Source organism: Phascolarctos cinereus, unplaced genomic scaffold (genome assembly GCF_003287225.1).
Source record: "Phascolarctos cinereus isolate Bilbo 61053 unplaced genomic scaffold, phaCin_HiC Scaffold_8;HRSCAF=390, whole genome shotgun sequence".
NCBI classification, from domain to species: domain Eukaryota; kingdom Metazoa; phylum Chordata; class Mammalia; order Diprotodontia; family Phascolarctidae; genus Phascolarctos; species Phascolarctos cinereus.
Genome location: NW_027556291.1, coordinates 72,012,229 through 72,021,773, shown reverse-complemented (window position 1 = coordinate 72,021,773; position 9,545 = coordinate 72,012,229).

Here is a 9,545-nt window from a genome sequence, read left to right as displayed (position 1 = left end):
ACAAAATTTCAAAGCAAAATTTAAAGAAATATAAATGTCATACCACTCACCGGTTTCCTCCATAGAATTTCACCTCCTTGAGGGAAGGGGCTATTTTGGTTTTGGTTTTATATCCCCAAGATCTAACACAGTGCCTGCTATGATTTTAGTGCTATAAGGAAATTCCAGCTGAGGACAGGTGAGAAGCTATGATATCTAAGAGCTGAAAAACTGGCCAACCCTCAAAATATACAAAGCCATCCCAGAGAAATCTAGGTCCTTGTGAGGCAATCCACCACAAACCCCTATTGCCCATAGGCCATATTCTCAGTTAGTAAGAAGATAAAGGCCAGGAAGAATCAGTCAAGTAGTCTCTAAATAGGGGCAGCTAGGTGGTGCAGTGGATAGAGCATTGGCCTTGAAGTCAGGAGGACCTGAGTTCAAATATGGCCTTAGACCAAACACTTGATACTTACTAGCTGTGTGACCCTGGGCAAGTCACTTAACCCCAATTGCCTTTTAAAAAAAAAAGTAGTCTCTAAATAGGACAAATCCAACAGTTGCAGATAGACAGAATTTCTGGCTTAACTTTCTTACTTTCCTTAAGATATGCATGTCAGGTAAATAGCCAGATGTGCATGTCAGGTAAATAGCCAGAATCTATAAAATAAAGTTGAGATTAATTACAGCCCCCGGGCTAACTGATTAGTTTTTTGCTCTGTCTACAAATCTTCAGCCTCAAATACCAGCTAATACCACCTAGTTTCTTGTTTTTGCAGTAACTGAAAATTCTGTGGGAGTACACTGCAACAACTAGGCTACACACTATGAGCATTCATCAGTTAGTATGTACCATAGTCATAGTTAATTTTCCTGACTACCCAGTACATAGTGTACAGCCTCAACCTTAGAATTGCAAGTAACAAGTATGAGCACATGTGAAACATATAGATCTTCCCCCTTTGCCATCTCTTCTTTGGTCTATAAATCATCATCTTCCCTTATGAACTTTTTGAAATTCCATTGTACCCATTCTGCTTAACTAAAACTTCCACAAATTTGCTGAAACTGCTGCTGAGGGCTCACTGATTCTTGTATACAGTGATCATAATAAACCAGTTTTTAGCATATCTCTGTGTTGTTGATTGTATAATTGATAGCAGAACCTATCAATGGATCAGTAGACAATTTTCATCAAAAGATGGACTGTTAAAAATTGTTAACATAGAGAAGATTCACAGAGTTATTCTGATGAAGAAGTTTCATAGGGGCATCCTCCAGGTCAGAGAAATCATACCAGATCTGCCCAGGGGAAACCTCTATCCAGACAGGGTCCCTATGTTGCCCAATATTGCAGCTGTGGAATCTCCTAGGGCAGAGGTGTCAAACTCGTGGCCCACAGGCTTTTGGGCTACAAAGGAACCAGATTAAAATATAATTGAGAAATGTTGAGCGGAATAAATAAAAATGCACCACAATGTATATAATGTTAATTTGTTGTTTTCAAAGCCAATGTACCTGGCAGGGATCCATTTCTATTTCAATTTGACCTCTCTGCTCTAGGAAAGAGAGGCAATCTACTGATCTTCAGTGTGAGCTATCCACAATTTGATCATGTTAGGCACTAGGGGATACAAAGACAAAAATGCCACAGTCCCTGGCCTCTGATATCTTGCATTCTACTGGGAAAAAACTGTGTAGACAGTAAGTATAAGCATGATACATGCAGAGTAAATACAAAATAATTGGAGGGCAGGGAAGAAGTGAGGAATGCTAACACTGTGAAGATCCAGAAAGACCTCCTGGAGGAGGCAGCATCTGTGGTGGGCTTTGAAGGAAGCTAGGAGTTCTCTATTGTAGAGGGGAGGAGAAAGGGAGAACCTTCTAGGCATAAGAACACTCAAAAGCCCTTACAGGTCTAAAGATTCTTGATCCTGAGATACCTCATGATTGAGTATGTATATTGTGTACTTTGAATGAAACCGTAATATATGATGTGTTGTGTATGACTTATATGCCATATATAAACAATTGGTGAGGGCAGCTAGGTAGCACAGTGTATACAGTGCCAGACCTGGAGTCAGGAAAACTCATCTCCCTAAGTTCAAATCTGGCCTCACACACTTACTATCTGTGGGACCCTGGGCAAGTCACTTCACCTTATTGGCCTCAGTTTTCTCATCTAGAAAGTGAACTGCAAAAGGAAATAGCAAACCACTGCAGTATCTTTGCCAAGAAGACTCCAAATGGGGTCATAAAGAGTCAGATATGCCTGAAATGACTGAACAAAAAAGCAGTTGATGGAACAGTGGAAAAAGTTCTGGGCTTAGAAGACCTAAGTTCAAATTCAACCTCAAACACCAACTAGCTGTGTGACCCTGGGCAAGTTATGTCACCACTATTTCCCTCAGTTTCCTCAACTGTAAAATGAGAATAATAATAACACCTACTCTCCTAGGATTGTTGTGATGATTAAATCAGATCATGTTTTGTTTAGCATAGTGCCTGCCACATAGTAGAAGCTATATAAATACTTATTCCCTTCTTTTCCCATCCCATATACCTATTGTATTGCCTTTGCTATATCATGTATCTCAGCTACATGAGCATGTATGCTTCCTTGTGACATAGATTTGTGTGATTATTACACGTAGCCTTATGTGATGCTATGTGATATAACCTGTGCAATCTGAGCTTAATAATAGCTAATATTTATATAGCTTTTACTGTGTATCAGGCACTGTGCTAAGCACTTTACAATTATTATCTCATTAGTACTTGGTCTACAATATGTAATTTTGTTATATGGGGTGTCCCAAAAGTCTTAGTGCCATTTTAAGCTATTAAGATTTTAAGGAGCAGAACCCACAAAAAGACAAAGTGAAACAAATTTCCAGACCAAGCCAACCTAGATGGTTGATCAGAAAGGTATATCATGCTGGGTTGGGAGAGGAACGCAGTTTGGTGTGGGCACGCAAGCTGCAACAAACCTGGAGCAGGCCTCAAAGGACGAAATCACAGGCAGCTGTGGCAGTTTCCAGACTTCTCAACCTATGAAAGCCAAAGACAACTTAGAAGATCAGTAGGAAAAGTCTGTTTCTGCAGAGAGAGAGAAGCGCAGGGTCCCAGCACCATTCCCCGAGCTTGGCCCTGGGGCAGTGGCTGCCTCCTGAGCTTCAGGCCCACAGACTAAGGGGGAATCTAGTGGCTTATCAAAGGGTGGATTGCAGGGATCTCTCTGCTGGTGCAGAATCTCTTGCTTTGCCCGTGCTTGGATCTGGGTCACAGTTCTGGGTGGCAGTCCTGGGGTGAGGAGAAGCACTGGCATGGTGGAACTTGTAGTGGCTGTGAGGAGGGAACCTTCCTCACAGTTCCAGGACAGAAAGGAGTGCTTGTGGTCATTAATAGACCAAAGCATAGGCCAGGAAAGGAGTAAACACCTTGCCACCTTGCAAGAACTGAAAATTTACAGGTCCCTACAAGTATCTGTGAAAACAGCTGTATATACCCGAATCTTGGGACAGTGTATTCTCCACATTGGAAGCAGACTCTTACCTTAACAAAGAGTTTAAAACTCAGGGAACTGGCTGGGATCATGAGCAAGAAGTGCAAAAAGAATCAGACTATATTATCTTACTTTGGTGACAAAGAAGATCAAAACATACAACCAGAAGAAGACAACAAAGTCAAAGCTCCTACATCCAAAGCCTCCAAGAAAAATATGAATCAGTCCCAGGCCTTGGAAGAACTCAAAAGGGATTTTGAGAAGCAAGTAAGAGAAGTAGAGGAAAAACTGGGAAGAGAAATGAGAGTGATGCAAGAAAATCATGAAGAACAAGTCAACAGCTTGCTAAAGGACACCCAAAAAAATACTGAAGAAAATAACACCTTAAAAATTAGCCTAACCCAAATGGCAAAAGAGATCCAAAAAGCCAATGAGGAGAAAAATGCCTGAAAAAAGAAAAATTGGCCAAATGGAAAAGGAAGTCCAAAAGATTACTGAAGAAAATACTTCCTTAAAAATTAGAATAGAGCAATTGGAAGCTAGTGACTTTATGAGAAATCAAGACACTGTAAAACAAATTCAAAAGAATGAAAAAATAGAAGACAATGTGAAATATCATTAGAAAAACAACTGACCTGGAAAATAGATCCAGGAGACAGAATTTTAAAATTATGGGACTATCTGAAAGCCATGATCAAAAACAGAGCCTAGAACATCATCTTTCAAGAAACTGTCAAGGAAAACTGCTCTGATATTTTAGAACCAGAGGGAAAAATAGAAATGGAAAGAATCCACCGATCTCCTCCTAAAAGAGATGCCCAAAGGAAAACTCCTAGGAATACTGTAGCCAAATTCCTGAGTTCCCAGGTCAAGGAGAAAATATTACAAGCTGCCAGAAAGAAACAATTCAAGTATTGTGGAAACACAATCAGGATAACACAAGATTTAGCAGCTTCTACATTAGAGGACCACAGGGCATGAAATATAATATTCCAGAGAGCAAAGGAGATAAGATTACAAAAAAGAATCACCTACCCAGCAAAACTGAGTATAATCCTTCAGGGGAAAAAATGGTCATTCAGTGAAATAGAGGACTTTCAAAAATTCTTGATGAAAAGACCAGAGCTGAACAGAAAATTTGACTTTCAAACACAAGACTCAAGTGGAACATGAAGAGGTAAACAGGAAAAAGAAATCATAAGAGACTCATTAAGGTTGAACTGTTTACATTCCTGCATGGACAGAGGATATTTATAACTCGTGAGACCTTTGTCAGTATTAGGGTAGTTGGAGAGGGAAAAATTATATGTAGATAGATAGATAGATAGATAGATAGATAGATAGATAGATAGATAGATAGATAGATAGATGCACAGGGTGAGTTGAATATTAAGGGGTCATATCTGGAGAATAAAATTAAGGGATGAGAGAGGATTATACTAGGAGAAGAAGAAAGGGTGAGGTAGAACAGGGTAAATTATCTCACAAAAAAAAACAGAAAAGAAAAGGCTTTTACCGTGGAGGGGAAATGGGGGAAGGTGAGAGTGAATGAGTGAATCTTATTCTCATAGGATTTGGCTTAAGGAGGGAATAACACACACATTCAATAGGGTATGGAAATCTGTCTTACCCTACAGGAAAATAGGGGGGGAAGGGGACAAGAGAGCAGGGGGATGGTAGAGAGGAGGGAAGATTGGGAAAGGTGGTAATCAGAAGCAAATACTTCTGAGGAGGGACAGGGTTAAAAGAAATAATAGAATAAATGGGCAGGCAGGATAGGATTAAGGGAAATAGAGTTAGTTTTTCACAACATGTCTACTATGGAAGTGTTTTACATAACTGCACATGTATAACCTATATTGAGTTGCTTGCCTTTTCTATGAGGGTGGGTGGGGAGGGAGGAAGGGAGAAAATTTGGAACCCAAAGTTTTAAAAACACATGTTAAAAAAAAATATTTTCACATGCAACTGGGAAATAAAAAATATAGGAAATGGGGTACAGAAGTCTATCCTGCCCTACAGAAAAATAGAAGGGGAAGGGGATAAGAGAAGCAGGGGGTAGAGATAGAAGAGAAGGCAGACTAGGGGAAGGGGTATTCAGAATGCATGCCATCTTGGGGTGGGGGAGGGGAGAGATGGGGTGAAAATTTGGAACTCAAAATCTTGTGGAAGTAAATGTTGAAAACTAAAAATAAATAAATGTATATCAAGAAAAGAAAGAAAGAAAGGAAGAAAGAAAGAAAGAAAGAAAGAAAGAAAGAAAGAAAGAAAGAAAGAAAGAAAGAAAGAAAGAAAGAAAGAAAGAAAGAAAGAAAGAAATTATCATGGAAAACTTCCCTGATATTTTAGAACCAGAGGGCAAAACAGAAATTGAAAGAATCCACCAATCACCTCCTGAAAAAGATCCCTTAAGGAAAACTCTTAGAAATATTGTATCCAAATTCCATTTTACAAATGAGGGAACAGAGGAAAAATAAGGTTAAATGAAATCTCATTCTCAGACACTATTGCCTTAGTTAGCTATTCACTTTTGGAATGATTTTTTTTTCCTTCTTCATCTTTTTCCTTCAGTTGCAACAGTGAGGAAAATACAACTTGTACCCTTCTGGTATGAAGATTTTTGCCCATGACTTCATAATTATTGACAGTGCTTTGTAGGTTACTTCTAGAAGTGGCTTCTTTGGCTGTGTGAGTCACCATAAGTAGATAGTTATAAATGTTATAAATATAATAACAAATAAATATAATAAAATAACAGCATGTACACCACAAGATTGTTAAGCTGATTAAAGTGTTTAAAAGAGCAAAAAAAAAAAGATTTTAAGCACTAAGACTTTGGGGATAATCTGTCTACAGATGCATATATGCTACTGTTTTACATATTTATAGTCTGTTTTACATGTTCTCATACTTGTTACATGCACTTCTAAGGTTGATGATAAATACTATGTACTGTGTATTAAGGAAAATTAACTGTGACTATGCTATATACTAACTAATGAATGCTCATAATGTACAGTCAAGATGTCCCAAGGTATTACCACAGAATCTTCAGGGACCACAAATTTTGGCTAGGGAGAGGATTTTGTTTCTGGAATATAACTTGCAGAAGGCTTCAGGTCAGATCCTTATCTGGGTGGGCAGTCCCTGTCTGGACTATAACACCCACACTGCCTCCCAACCCTTGTTCACTGTTCTTCACTCCTGTAGCATACAGTTTATACCTCATAATTTTAAACATTAGCTCATATGGTTCTTTATTTTATGCATGTTAACATTCTTTCCACTATGCAAGTAAATTAAAGGGAAGGACAACATCTTGCCCCTTTCCTACCACACACCCATACATATTCCATGGTTTTTATACAAGCCCTTGCCAATTTTTCAGCTCCTTCCTCCTCAGTAGAGCAGAGTGCACAATCTCTTTTGATATGGCTTTCATGTCCACATTAAGCTTCTCATTTACATTTCCCTTCTGTATTCCTCTTCACTGACTCACTTTCATCCAACTAGAGCTGCTACAGCAAAGAAGATAGCGAATGCAAGGAATCACAAGAGTGATGACAGTTTTGAGAAAGATTTCTTATTTCACTCATGTTCTACTCTCTTAAAAATAAAAAAATGACAATAATTTAAGGATAGGAGATAAAAAGAAATGACTGATTTATTCACCGAAGGTTTATTTGACAAGAACTTAGTGAGTATGACCTCCCTGTAAGTGGCAGAGCAGGGTTTGGTAATAAAATGAGTCAACCTGGGGCTTATTGGGCTGGGAAGACCTGGTCCAAAGTGATAGGGTCCAGGGATCTCAGTAGGTTCAAGCAATAGACGAAAGAATTGTATGGCATTGGACAGCAGATAAAGAAAACCCAGTCACAGGGACTGATGTTCAGGTGTAGGATTCCTGTAGTCAGCAAGATTGAGAGGATAAAAATGCAGGATTCTAGTCTTGGAGAAATTGAGACACTGGGTGGGGAACTGAAGCAGAGATTCAGATATGGGACGCAATTACTCTAAGGTTGGGATGTGGGTGAGTGGAAGGGTACCGAAGAATATCAATCACAAGTAACTTGAAACAAATAATTATTAAAGTCAAAGTACGAAACAAAGAAAAGCCAATGTTAAATCTAACCTGGCATTTAATTCTTGGCTTAGGACTCTAGCTATTTATGGAAATGGATGGGAGGAGGAAGGTATAGTTAGATCCTTGTAAAAGCAAAAATCTCAGTTAAATTACATTGGAAATATAAATTACACAGTTATATTACACAATTTATTTTACACTAGAAATATAAAGATAAATAAGACATCGTCCCTGCCCCCAAGAAGTGTATTTAGTAAAGAAGTCACTGATTGAGAGTCCACAAGTCCCAAATGGGGTTCATCTCCAGAATATGAGAATGAGGCAAAAAAAATCACTTGCTGAAATTGAAGCTGAATAAAAAAAATTAATAAATGGGTGAGATTACTAATTCATTGGGCAATTACTTATATACATAATGAAGGTGTGATTAGTAAATATGTTTCTGTAAAGACTAGCATACTTTGTACACCTAAGAAAAAGGTAGGCATAAAAACTTTCTAGTTAAATGCAGAAAAACAGAAATATTAAATGCATCCTTTTCAGATCATAATGCAACACCATTATATTTAATAAGGGACCATGGCAACACAGTTTAAAAATTAACTGGAGAATAAATAACCTAATCTTAAAGAATGAGTGGGTTAAAGAAGAAGTCATAGAAACAATAACTTTATTAAAGAATGATAATAATGAGACAACATATCAAAACCTATGAGATGCAGCAAAAGCAGTAATCAGAGGAAAGTTATATCTCCAAGTATTTACCTCAATAACATAGAGAAAGAGCAGACCAATGAATCGGGTATGCAATTTAAAAAAACTAGAAAATGAACAAATTAAAGCTCTCCAATTAAACACCAAATTGGAAATACTAAAAATTAAAGGTGAGATTAATAAAATTGAACATAAGAAAAGCATTAAATTAATAAATAAAACTAGAAATTGGTCTTATGAAAAAACCAATAAAATATATAAACCATTGTGGAATGGCTAAACAAGTTGTGGTATATGATTGTGATACTACTACAGTATAAGAAATGATGAGCTGGTTGATTTTAGAAAAACATGGAAAGACTTGTATGAAATAATGAAGTGTGAAATGAGCAGAACCAAGAGAACATTCTATACAGTAATAGCAATATTGTTTGAAGAATAATTGTGAACAGCCAAGTTATTCTGAATATTATAAATACTCAAATCAACTATGAAATACTTATGAAGGAAGATGCTATCCATCTCCAGAGAAAGAACTGATAAATAGAAGTATGCATATATAGAAGTATGCATAAATAGAAGTATAGTTTTACATGTATTTATAAATCTGCATCAAATGGTGGCCTTCTCTAGCACAGGGTGGGGAAGGAGAGAGGGAGAGAGTTTGGAACTTAAAATGTTAAAAAAAAAAAAGTTTAATTTAGTTTAATTTTTAAAAATACAAGAAAGAAAAGATCTAAAATATCTTCCTAAATATTTAGATCAGTTAGAATATAATTTATTTAAAATTTAACTATAATCTTAAACTATAATTTTAGGTTCATAGATTCAGAAGTAAAAGGGGCCTTAGGGGTCTAATCAAACCCCCTCACTTTACAAATGAGGCAACCAAGGCTCAGAGAGGAAGGTGACTGGCTTAGGGCAAATAAAAGCAAATAAAAGTGACAGAGGCAAGATCTGAACCTGGGTCCTTTGACTCAAAGTACCATAAACTCTTCACTGAACTGCCATTTCTTCAAAGGCATTTCTAGTGAAGTTTTTGAAACAAAGACTTTAATGACCAACAAGTAATATTTTAAAAAGGAGAACTAGATAGTAAGAACTTTTCTGGCATTTTCCCATGTAAAGACATTATCTGGCAAATATGAGTTAGGGCTGTATGCTACTGGGTCATGTTTTATCCTTCTTTTTTTTTATTAACCCCACCCTTGTACTATAACCAGAACAGTGCTAGGCACATTATAGGTGCCAAATAAATATTCA